A 13,651-nucleotide genomic window follows, 5' to 3' on the forward strand; every position below is an offset into this window, starting at 1 on the left:
GTATTTAGTTTGATAATTCCCCTGTCTGTGATAACCTCTTTTAGACTTTTTTTTTTTTTTTTTTGAGCTGTTGTCTTCATACTGTATCTGCCTATTATGCTACTAGCATAGCCTGAGTCCTAGCTCTTTTAACCATTGGAAAAGGACAACGGGACTTTGAACAGAAATGATACTCTATTCATTTAAGATTCAGAAATCTCAGCCAAAGGCAAAGTGCAGTGAACACAACAGAAACTAAAAGACTTTCTATGTTCCTTGCCAGATACCTCTCTTTTGAAAAATTAAAATTAGATATCCTATCAGCTGTGTGTTTTTTAAATCACGGTACCCCTATGGAGGGCTGTCAACTTCACTTAACTTCAGGGTTATAAATCATGTAGTTTAGCAGTGAAAAAGTTCTTTCCAGATATGTCTTATATTCCACCTTCTTTTCTGTCAACGTACATGGCAGGATAATGAATTTTTGAGAGTTTGGAAGCTTTCTGACCATGGTTGGTAAACCAACCATGTGAATGGCATTGAACCTGAAGCCCTCATAATTCCTTAGTCTGCAATTCTAGGAGAGCTGAGCAATTTTATTTTAATGAGAATTACACAGTTATTGGGAATGTGTTCTGGAAAACCACCATGGGGGGAAATTAATGTTTTCTGGCTGATCCAAGTTACTCCATCTTTCCTTTTCATCTCTGATATGAATATCTGCTCTTGAATAAATCATCTGTTGGTTTCTTACATATTTATGTTAAGTATCAAGCTATGAGCTGTTTCAAACTACCTAGCATAATGCTGAAGAGATAGATAAGCTGCTTTCATGGTCTCAGTAATGTATTTAAATATAAAGTGGTTGGATAGGAAAGAGAAAATCAGAAAAACAATATGAAATTACTCTTCATTTGTGCAGTGTCCATTAAGATCATGATATAAGGGAGTACTGACCATAAGAAAAATGTAGGACAATCAGACAAATATAATTAAGATAAAATTCACTGATTTATATGCAAATATCCTGGACTGGAGACTTTATATACAGCTGTTAACCTTTTGGATAAAGTAGGTTTTAGTGGATATTGAAGAGATTGTATTTCACTTTCTGGGGAAAAAATGTACAAGTTTGACTATAGAGATGAATCAGTAACATCTAGATTTAACTCTGACGCTTTAAAACTCTAAAGAAAATATTTTATAAAGATGATGAGACAATTTAACAAGGTAAGGATCTCTTAGTGGTGGAATAATAACAATTTACACATTCTTCAGAGTTCAGAAGAGTCATGACCAAGTCAGTAATCTCCTCAGGGCTGATATCTTTTCCAAAAACTTGTCGTCTATAAGTAATGAACCTGAGTATGAAAATACTCAAAATGTTAAAATATTTTGGCAGCTCTTTTCATTCTTGAAATATCTTCCCATTCTGACAGAAATCCACTTTTTTTTTTTTTTATCTGTATTCTTTTGTACAGTGATCTTAAGTTTTGGTGATGACTTTGTTTATACAGTCATTGACCAATTTTAAGAATGCCATGGAAAAGACTGCCAAAACTATTCTAAGTTGAGATAGATTCTGTCACATTCTTTTGATTCACCAGGTCAGACACCCTGTCAGGAAATTAGATTTTTATTTACGTCCTGTTCTGAATAAGCCATTTTATCATATTGCAAATCAAGAACTAGAACAGAATCAAAGTTCAGATGGAGACCTAGAGAACCTAGAAAACTATGGATCTTTCAGCATTTAAAATACAGAGTTTGTCCTTTTCCAGTCTTCCAAGACCTTCCCTGTACTTTATTAATTCTCCAGATAAATGTTGATAGTTCACAAGCTATATTGGCTGCTTCTTCTAGTTCTATTATAAGATGGTTTTAATATTACCTTGCCAATAAAATTGAACACATCTTCATTATCTTAATATATATGATTCTACTCTTCACCCTCTCGTGAACATATCTCCTTTCTATAACCAACCATTTAGTAAAAAGTATCTGATTATGTTATTTTTTTTTTTTTTTGTGAAGACTGAAACAAAGAAATAATTCTTCAGTATTCTTTGTTTTCCCTCTTATCTGTTCTTCTTTATTTGCTAAGGACCAATACTTTCTTTGTTTCATTTTTACTTCTAAAAGGTGTTTTTCCCATTTCAGTATCTGAGGTTTACTACGCACCTCTGCTTTCTTTACATTCTTAAATTATTCCTTAATGCGTACAGCTTGTTTTCACTTCTGATACATTATCTTTTTGATTTTGTGGTCACTGAAAGATTCCAGGTACTGTTTCACTATTTTTTTCTTGATGTTACCATTTATTTTTGCCAACTCTTTGATAATTCTAAGTTCTCCTGCCTCCCTTTATATGCCAAATTCAGACTTAACCCCAAAATTCCCTCTCTGCCAAGTATCATAAATACATTGTTTTTCTGAAACCAGTTCTGCTATTTCTCATTAAAATTTTGTAAAACAAAATCAAAAGCAAAATCAACAACTACAAGCTTTTTCATACTCTTTTACCACACTTCTTTCTGCAGTGGTATTTTAATCAACTCCTCCTTATGAGTCAAGGTCACACAGAAAATAGCTCAACATCATGCAATATCCTCCATACTTTGAAAAAGACTTTATGCCTAGCTTCTTTTGCATAGTATCTGTATTATATTTTTGAACATGTGCCATATAGGTCTCTTTTTATCTCCCAGTAGTTATTCAAGTAATTCAAGTCCTTTAATGCACTCATTTTTGTCGGTTTGTGGGTTCAAACCAATTCAAACACCTTCCACTTCTTTCCAACTAGGTGATTTATAACAGATTTCTTACTACAACCTCATAGATGTCCATTTCCCCTTTACCTTCATTCAATGTCAATCAATAAACCTTTTGTTTCTGAGATACAAAGCAGATATTTTCAATTTGGACACACAGCACAAATCTATTCCCTTAATTTTCTGGAGTTCTTTCCGCAAAAAGCAGCACCTTTTAATGCTAATAATCTAGTCCTGCAGATTGTTTTTACCACCTCTCTGTGATTCAGCTATGTCATAGCTTTCATTCCAGTTTCTTCTCATTTCCCATATGTGTTTGGAGGCATCCCACTGCCTTGTGGTTTTCTTCCCAACACTCCTAGAGCAATGAGGGATCTGTCCTATGAGGTAATGAAGGCAGCTTCATGCACCTCCCCACTGCAGCCTGCCTGAAGTGTTTTTGCCTAGATTCAAATTTACATTGAAAAAAGCATGCCTGAGGAAGTTTTTTTCATTATATGAGAATACCAAAGGTTCAATATTTTAAACACTCGAAGTAATTTGCTTATTCATTAGCTTCTAACTTCCGCATTTAAAGGTATACTGAGAAAAGTTTACTTAAATGTATACTGAGAAAAGTATACTTAGGCACTGGAACAGGCTCTCCAGGGAAGTGGTCATAGCACTGAGCCTGACAAGAGTTCAAGAATCATTTGGACAATGCTCTCGGACCCATGATCTGATTTTTTTGTTTTTAATTTTTTTGGTGGGTGGTCCTTTAGAGACCCAGGAGTTGGACTTGATGATCCTTGTGGGTCTCTTGTAATTTGGATATTTTATGATTCTATGAAAAATGTACTTTGCACAGAAATCAGTGCCCCTGGGAATGGTCCCCCTAGGTGTTTCTGTGAGTACCCATCAAAGAAACAAGGGCAAATGACAGATGTATCTCCAAGCATATTTTGACACTTTGCATGCTCAAGGCTGCCACTGAAGAGCAGTGGAGAAGTGCTCTCTGGACCTCAAGCCAGAGACCATACCTGTGCTATGGGCAGTCTCCTTGTGCAGTGGTATCAGTACACAAAGCATTGCTGGGGCAGACATTGCTATATCAGCAAAACTGAATTTTGTACTAGCAAAACCATGACATCCAATACACAATAATCTTTTCAAAGGGTTTTTAGAAAGGTAAATGTAACTTAGCACAAGTGGCTTCCAAATTAAGGTTACAAGGAAGTAAAAGGATGGAGTTACACATTGTCTGTCCAGCAGAAGTGATTCATCAGCTGCAGTTTCAGCAAATTTAGGTACTCCACCCCTTACAGTGCATGCAGCATCCTATCACATCACCTCAGGTCTTGTAGCTTTTTATTCTATCTCCCTCTGTGAGTTTTCCCAGAAGATGCAAATATCTATACGTTCTGTGAACAATTTCATATGGGCAGTAAGTTTAGGAACTTTAACATGTATTTTTGTTATTATTTCAATTCTACCTGACAGTAGCGGGTACAAAGAATTTTGAAAATGACATGATTAGATAATTGTAGTTGTTTTTATTTGCCTAGAGCAATTAAAACCTGGTACTTCAGGGCACACTGCAGGGGTAGAGGGAAGCCACCAGCCTTCCCAAGCACAGACTTACGCAAACATAATTTTTCAAAACAGCTGGGCTTCAGGTATCCTACACAGAGTAATAAATAGCCCACCTAGTGTAAATCCACTTCCATGCTCCAGAAATTATTGGAGAAATTTTTGTCCTACATCATGTAAACTACATTGTGTATGAAATTACTGCAGTTCCTCTCTGGCATCAGGCTCATTTGATGCACTTGCTAGAGCCTGCTCTTGCAGAAAAGAAAGATTCCAGAGTCCACTTGTACAGTGCCCTCCATAAAGCTGCATAAATATGCAAAGGGAAAATTTCCTAACTTCTGAAAAAAATTAAAATTTTGAGAATGATATTTTCTTCTGTTGGCAAGAGTGTATACAATATTTTTATTAAAATATTTATACTGGAAAATAATACTTAAAGAAAACTCATGTATTTTTCTTTCTATGTTAGAAAATGTTTAAATATTTTTGATTACTGATTTTCTTTTCCTTTTCTACACTTTCTACCCTTTTTCACTCCTCCTTTTACCTGTTTCTCATTTTTGCCAAAGGAAAAGGCTATGCAACTAGAAATTGGAAACTTTTTTTAACTTCCATATGTCAATAAAAATCATGATTGAAGATACCAATGTTTGAAAATGTACCGTATGTTTTCACATATGTTTTCAAAATAATTTTGTTGCTTTAAATGTTGGCCAACTCGAGTCTACCTTCAAGTGTCCAGGAGTCCTGCGAGGGGCAGAGCCAACCAGCTCATTCAGACTGCCAAGATGCTCCAGGTTCTCGCTAGACTAAGGAGGAGCAGTACCATCAGAGGGACAAAAAAGCAGGCAGCCATCCTCTCCCACGCTGAGTAGCTTCTGATGCTGGAGCCTTGTGCTATTGCTGTGTACCAGACTAAAAACTCATGATGGATTGGTGAAAATGCACACCTCTGAGCCCCCTTTTCCACCCAGCTTTTCTGCCAGGGCAACTGTGATGGCCTAAAGCCAGTACAGAATAATGGAGGAAAAGGTCTCTTCTTTTTCATCGCTTCTAAAACATTGATATATTCTTTGCTGTCTAGTGTAAACAAAAATAATTAGCATTGCTAACGACTTATAATTCAGTCCCTTCAGATTTTGTACAGTATAACCCTCAATTAAAAATAACAAGAGGCGGAATGATGTGGAAAAATATGGTTGCACAGAGGTCTGAACTGTGCAGGTGATTTAATTTCAAACAGGCACATGATAACCTTCAAAATCTCCAGAGTAAAGTAAGTCACCCCATACATATAGTCTGCTCACATACATAAGAACTGCACACTGAATCCATGCTTATTGAATGCAACAACCTGAAATAGTCACTGCATGCAGAGCTAACCAAATCTGAAACTTGTGTCAGAGGCAGGGAAAATATACAAGCATCAAGATGCAGATAAAAATACACCTCTTGTTTGAACTCTGTAAGACCTGAGAAGTGAATGAAGAAAATTTCCTCTGTCTTCTTTATCACTAAAGTGAGCTAGCCAAGTCTTTTTGTCTTCTCAACATACAAGTATTGGAATTTTCTGAGCAGATAAAACCCCCGGGCTTTCAAATCAGAAATGCATTATTGACAATTTAACGAAGACAAGAGTTGAATCAAGCCTTTTGTGGCAGAATGTAAAGGAAGAGGGTTTTAGTCCTCAGCTTCAACAAAGTCTGCAGTCCTTGCCAAGACAAAATTCCTGTTGATCTCCTTGCAAATCTCACATATTCCTTCTTTATACATGGGAGCCCCCCTAACTTTGGTTTTATATCTTCCATCCGTGTTGAAAGAAAAGACATTATCTCCACTTCTCTAGCACATACTAAATGCAAAGTCATGTTTCCCTTGGGGAAAAAATGTTCTTCTACCTTTTGTTTTAATACTAGCTAAATAGTGAATACATAACTACAGTGGATTTGCTCTTTTCTGTCTTGTTTCAGTTTTGGTATTTTGCATAGATCACTCAGCAGCTTCACATTTCTAGTCAGTTGTTACTACCCTCGTATATTGCAGTCTATAAAGCCTATAGCTGTTTAAAATTAGATGATAGTTCACTATGGGAATGTTCACTGGGAACAGTAAGAGGATGTACAGCATTACAACAAAGGGAAATAACAGTTTCATTACACACACCAAAATAAGGCTGTCCCATGTCAGACAGCACAGCCTGTATAGGGAGAACATTTTTACTTTACTTCAGTTCCATTTTTCTTTTTTTAGCCAAATCCATTAAATGCAAATACCAGAAATCTGGCACCGGCAAATGCATTTGGGCCAGCAAAGCAATCTGCCAGGGCAGAGTGAGTTGCAAAGAGCAAGACCTCAGGCATAGGTTTGGAGTTGATAACTGAAAAAAGCAGAACAAAACCAGGTCCTATTCAGCTGGAGTGGGCAGGAACCAGGCTGAAAATAAAATAGGAGTTAATAAAATATTTTGGAGGAAATCACTCTGCCTTGTGGTTTGGTTACCACCTTGGTTTCATGGGCTTGGTGAATTGGGATTTAGGTAAGAGTGCTGTATATCTGGATTTGCCAATGGGAGCATAAAGCTGCTGTCAGATTCCCTCTGCTTTATAAAGTGGCCCTCTGTCAGGGCTGGTAAAATTCACCAGGGAAGTCTACATTCAGAGCAGACCTTGCAATGTCACTCCTTCAAGATCCAAACTGCCATGCAGATTTACTACCACAGATATCTTGGCCTAGGACTGTGGCTTTTGTAGGAAAAAAGAAAAATGGGAGAAAATCCACTTGCAGTCAGGAGTGAAACTTAATCCAACACAAGTATGAATTGAAATGAATAAAATATTTTGGGAAGAGCAATCAGCAAAGAAATGCCACTACATCAAACTGTGCAGAACATTTCTGAATAGTGGGCTGGAGCAAATTTTCCTTGCACAAATATTTAAGTGGTGTTGGTCTTCTGGCTTACAGGCTCTGCCTCTCTACTGGAGATACCCTGGAGGAGCAGCCGGGGCTTATTGAAGGATTCCCTCCCCCAACAATTTAAAACCCATATATGGTGAGTTGGAGTGGGTGAACTATGGACTGGGCAGTGAACGAAAAGAAAAACATTTTTAAACTGCAGACTTATCTAGTATTTTAAAACAGTATAGTCATTTCAGCTGTACACTTCTGTATGTCAGCCAGTACACTTAGTGTGACCACAGTCCATAGAGGAGTTGTGTGTTCATGCATGCAGAATTGGAAAAACTACCTGTCAAAAAATGTGATTTTCCCTGAACAGCAGGTAATCAGCATTCAGTAACAACCTTGTCTCGGCATGAAGCCTGATAGGAAACAGAGTGTCATAGCGGAGAAATAAGATAATTGAAAAGGAAAATGTTTTAGTACCCAGGAATTCTTCTGCCAGTCTCTCTGAACTAAATCGCAACAACTGCCAGTGTCTCTCTGTCAAAGGAATAGGTTGGCCCTGACCCTCTTCAGAAAGTGAGACACGTCAAACAAAAGACAACAAGACTCATCCTCATTTCAGCTCACAGCTATTAATTTTCCGGTGTGACTGCTCCAAATAACAGATGTGTAGCCAGAGCTGTTCCTGGATTCCAAGTGATGGGGACCAGTTTCCAGCACCTTGACTCCTCTAATTACACTGACAAATCTCCTGAAATCTCTGCTGCGGTCCTTCATCTGAAACGAAAATGCAGATGAACTTCAATAGTGACTGTTGAGCTGAGTGGAATGAGAGGATTAATTAGTTGCACTTCATAAAACAATAAGATTAAAATCCATGAGTAACTGCAAAATGCAATTGGCAATAACAATGCAATCACCACAGTGCAAGAAAGACAGGACTGGTCCCAGCTATGTCATACGTGGAGTGAAATATATTTGTTGTACTAAGCTGGTGGACCAGGGAAAAGTTGCTGTCTGGCTCTCAGCTCTGCTGGCCTGGGCAGCTGCCTCCTTTGTCTAGAGGCTGCAGCACCATCACAGGAGCATCACCTCTACATCTCCAGGGTCCAATGATCTTCTTGGACCGGGGCATCCTTCAGCTCGCTGGGGAGGGTTATGGCTAGCTCTGCGTTTTGGGCCTGTGAGGTATCCTGCGGAGGAGGGGGTTGTACAGCAGATAAAGCAGTTTTAATCCTTCCCCTCCTCAGCACACCCTGGAGCAATGCAGGATCTGGGCCATCAGTGGGGCAGTGCAGCCACCCAGCTGCTGCCCTGCACTCTGACAGCACTTTGGCACACCAGGGCATTGTCCAAGGACAAAGGGTTTGCATGTTTTGACACATCCCAGATGGTGCCAAAATACCATTATAATTTTAATATCATTCTGAAAATCCATGCCTTGCACTTCAAAATTGCTGTATTGAACAGTTTTGACATTTCTGACAGTGCTTCTGTCCCACCACTCACAAACATTCAGTGCTCTCACCTCACAGTTGCAATTTACAATTCACTGAAAAACATATCCCACACACTATGGTCTTTCTCTCTCTCTCTCTCTCTCTCTCTCTTTTTTTTTTTTTTTTTTTTTTGGTAGGTGAAGTGCCTTTGTGCAGTTCCCTTCAGGGACATAACCCTTGGATTTCATGTCTTGGATCACCGTTTGCACTGCTGAAGATGCAGAACTGGTCCAAAGTACAGCTCCACAGCTCCCTCTTGCTTATGCACTAGACTGTGCCTAAAGAGCCTATTTCTAGCCTTCCTGGGGGCACTAAACTAGTAGCATGTCAGCCATAGCTTTCCTGTTAAAAGTGCCTCTCTGCTTAGCTTTTCTCTCCAGATGCCCTTTACCTAACTTTGTACAAGCTGTGATAGGATGAATGTCACCAAATTCTTTGGTAAAAGCCCATCTCTAGGAAGAGATGCCCTTTTTCTCTAAAAAGGGACAACAGCAAGAAAAGCATGTGCTGGAGTAATGCCTCCACTGCTTCTCTCTTCTCTCTACAGATAGTGTTTTTCTCTTTAAGGGAAAAAATAATGGGGACTGCCCAGCCTCCCTTCCAATCCCATTACAAGAAAGTGTCAGATCTTGTCAGATGTGCTAGAGAAAAGCTTTCACAGTACCTTGCTAAAATAAAGGCAGCAAGGAAAAAAAGAAATGAATAGCATGAGCCAGCACTGTGAAGGTGCTTCTGGCCTCCACATACCGGTTCAATTCAGGTAATGATTGGAAAATATAAGCCTTCTATCACAAAGGTTTAAAATTGCACAGAAAAACTGGGTAGTTCACAGGTTTCTATTCCTCTGCTGAGTGCACTGCAAATGCAAGGTGCCTGCTGCAGTTCTTTCCAGGGATACATCAAGTGGAGAGAAAGAAAGTACAAAGCTAATGGAAAGCAGAGAGCAGAGTAGAGAGGATGGAGGGAGCACAGCAGAAAAAGATGGATAAGGATATGTCTTCTGGCTGAGATGTGATGCAGTCAGCTAGTTAACTTGCGTTCTACAACCTCTGATGGACTCTCTTTCCACTGCAGGGACTTCACTGGCCAGCATATGTAACGACTTAAAGGGCAAGCATAATGCTCCCAAAACATGATACATTGTGTCCTGGTTTCAGGTAGGACAGAGTTAATTTTCCTCCTAGTAGCTGGCAGGGTGCTATGTTTTGGATTAGAATGAGAAGAGCGCTGATAACATGCTGCTGTTTTAATTGTTGCAGAGCAGTGCTTACACCAAGCCAAGGACTTTTCAGCTTCTCGCTCTGTCCTGCTAGCGAGCAGGCTAGGGATGCAGCAGGAGCTGGGAGGGGACAGACCCAGGACAGCTGACCCAAACTGGCCAAAGGGGTATTCCATACCATCTGACGTCATGCTGAACAATAGATAGGGGTGGCTAGCCGGGGTGGGGGGCCGGCTGCTCGGGGATAGGCTGGGCATCGGTCAACGGGTGGTGAGCAATTGCATTGTGCATCACTTATTTCGTACACATTATTACTATTAATACTATTATTATTATTATTATTATTATTATTATTGTTATTCTTTTCCCTGTCTTAATAAACTGTCGCTATCTCAACTCACAGGCTTCACTTTCCCGTTTCTCTCCCCCATCCCGGAGAGGGAGGGGGGAGGGTGAGCGAACGGCTGTGTGGTGTTTGGCTGCCAGCCGGGCTAAACCACAACACATTGCCTGCTTACAGCACACATTTCCTCTTCACTGTGGGTATAGAGCAGAGTCAGGAGCAGCATGAGCCCTCTGTGGCAGTGAGCCAAGGTTTGGTGTCCCCCACCTGGCTTTGAGACCCTTCCCATGCACAGCAGAAAGCAGTTCCCAACCCAAAGCTCACCATCCCCTATAAAACAAAACCATAAATGAGTGCAAGAGGCAAATACAGAGGGGAAGAAAGGGTGCTGTGGTCATGGAATGCAGGTGCACAGGCTTCTGGTTACTGCTCTTCTGGCTGAAGGCTGTTCTGGCTCTTAACTGTCCCCAACACAGAGCCACCAGCTCTACCCTGCTGTCCTAGCTTGGCCAGATGAGCCCCCCTGGTGAGCAGTCCCTCACTCCTTCAATCCAAGCAAATGAGGGTTTTTATGCATGCTTTCAGTGCTAGGTCTTTGCTAAACTATGTGTATACAATGAATTCGCGCTGTTAGCATGTGAGCTCTGCCTTTCTTGACCACCAGCCTTCCTACCACGTGGGAATGACTTTCAGTCCCCACTGGTCAGGAGTAGACTTAAACCTTTCTGTGCAACTGAGTTCTCCCAGAAAAGCAGTGTTTCTCCTTGAAAAACCTGTCAGGCAGGCAGGGCCCACCACATCTTCTATGCTATGTTACAGCACAAACCTCACTGGTTTGCCTTGCCATTTCTGCACTGACACCATAAAAATTAATTGTATTCAGTGTATTTAAATACTTTGCTGACAACAAAAATTATGAGTTCATTCATTAGGTGAGAATAAGTTTTATTGTTTAATCTTTAAAAACAAACATTTTTATTTTTTTTTCAATTCCAATAATCCATTGACACTTTCATCAGACCTTAACACACAGTAACACAGAGCCCCTGAAGCTGGTGACATTTCATTTACACACACTTTGCTAGCAATAACTGATGACTAACCATGATGGACAACGGATGGGAAAATCCAAAGACTGGTAGGTTTGAAAAGTTTACTGGACATTGTGATTGCTACAGAAGAAGCTACTCAGACAAGAGGGAAACCTTCCCACACACTTAGTGGGAGCATTAGCTGAGTGCACTGTCATTCCTAATGTCTAAGCATATGGAGATTTCACTGCAAAGGCATAATGTTCCTTCTGTTAACTTATAAGAGGAACTGGCATGGATTCTATAATGATTTTTAAAACATTACATTTTCTAGTCAAAGTTGAATATGACTTTTTACACGCATCTTTTGCTCTGTACTCAGACCTGACAGCTAGGTTCAGAGAGCCCAGTGCCAACTGGAAGGAACCTGAAAAGATACAGCTTTTTTTTTTTTTTCCTTCACATTAAGTAATAGGCATTATGTAAATATATATTCACATATTTCCCAGGCTAAAAAAAAAAAAGTCATCTCACGCAAGTCAGCCTTGGCTCCCACTACAGGGAACGCAGAAATGAAAGTGACTGTAAATTCAGGCATGGAGACTACAAACTTTCCTTCCTGATTTTCCTGTGTAGATTTATTAGAAAAATATATATTTGTGGTTTATGCTAATAGCTCAAAATATTATCTCACCATGTAGCTAACCAGCACCACACCTCAAAGTGCAGTCACAACACAAAAAATATCCCAAAGTTTTTCTGATTATTTTAAAGACCTGTGTGTTACAGCTGAGATTTCAAATGACACCATGGATGCCAAGCATGCAGCTCCTCTGCATAACGCGTATTACTGTTTTAGTTGTTGTCGTCTTTTGACAGTGTGACATTTTTAGTCTTTGCCAGTTAAAGCCTCCAAACATGTGCCTTTGTTGGTGAATCCTCCAGAGACTCATTCACATACCCAACTTTGTGCACTGATGTCAATGGGACTTCGAGCGGGAAGGACCCGATGACCTCTGAACATAGCTTCCAGACCTGTTTTCCAATGATTCACCATCAGGTCAACATTGCCTAAAGGTCTCAAAGCCTGATCCTACCTCATCTGAGGTCAGAGACACAGCAGCTGCAGTGACATCAGCCCTGAAGGAGTAGGATCCCATTTGGGCCCAGCTGTGGTCCCATGTATCTTAGTAAGTTTTGGAGAAAGCACACACACAAAGTCTGAGCATTCAGACTCCTGCTGTCTTTTCTGATTGCTTTTCCAGAGACCCTGAAGACACATGCTAATTTTGAGCATAGGGAGGTGTCTTGTTCTGTAATGCCCTGTAAACCTCTTATACTACTTATCCAGGTGGCTGGTCATGTGTTTTAAATATATATGCTTCTGTGGAAATCCAATAAAATTCATCTTAATTATTGTTCATCTGCAAAACATGGAGGGTAAAAGCCGGGGGGGGGGGGGGGGGGGGGGAGGGGACACACACGACAGAGACAGTGTGTGCAGTTTAAAAGCAGGGCAGAAAAATCTGTGATTCTGTGAAAACTCTGTGTCCCAAGCAAATGCAAAAGTGCTCTATAGCAACAGAAATTCCCTTAAAGTGGCTACTTGGAGACTATTTCATGGAGTTTAACATGGCTGTCCCTTTTGCAACTAGGTTCATTTTCTTCAAGTCACCACAGAAATGGCAGTGAAACACTGCTGCTGCATCACTGATGTTACGAAGATGCAGGTATTCCCCTGAGGCCTCCTGGGGAGCCTGGGACCCACTGGCCCTGCAGATTGGAGGCACTTTGGGAGGAGGACCACCTTATCTCCCAAGCTAGCCCCAGCTGGAGCACAAAGCTTTAACAACTTAATCAGAGGGCTCTGGCATGTCCAAAATGAGAGCCTGAAGCCCTCAGCATGCCTTTGCAGTGGCAGAGGAAGTGGTGCTTTGTGCTGGCAAGCTGTGAGACAGAGTAGCAATTCAACCCAATCCTCCCTCACCGATAGAAGCAACCATTTCCAGAGCCCTTTCTCGGATACCACTTTGTTTGCTTTTCCTACTTCTTCCAGGGGAGAAAAAAAAAGGAGCAGAGAACACAGGAAAGAAGAGATGTGCCTGTTCTTGCTCTGCAACATTGTCCTTGTAAGTCAAGTTCAAGAATTCCTGAAGGACTGGGGTTTTGGCATGGGAGAATTATCACTGGTTTCAGTAATTTGCACCAGCAGAGATTGTTGCCCATTATGCTATTTCTTCACCCTCCTAATTCCAATGTCCTATAGAGGAAACTGGTAATAATGAACTATGTTCTAGGTCAAGTTCCTCTCAAATTACACCAAAAAAGGTAAATAA

Source organism: Cygnus atratus, chromosome 2 (genome assembly GCF_013377495.2).
Source record: "Cygnus atratus isolate AKBS03 ecotype Queensland, Australia chromosome 2, CAtr_DNAZoo_HiC_assembly, whole genome shotgun sequence".
NCBI classification, from domain to species: Eukaryota; Metazoa; Chordata; class Aves; order Anseriformes; family Anatidae; genus Cygnus; species Cygnus atratus.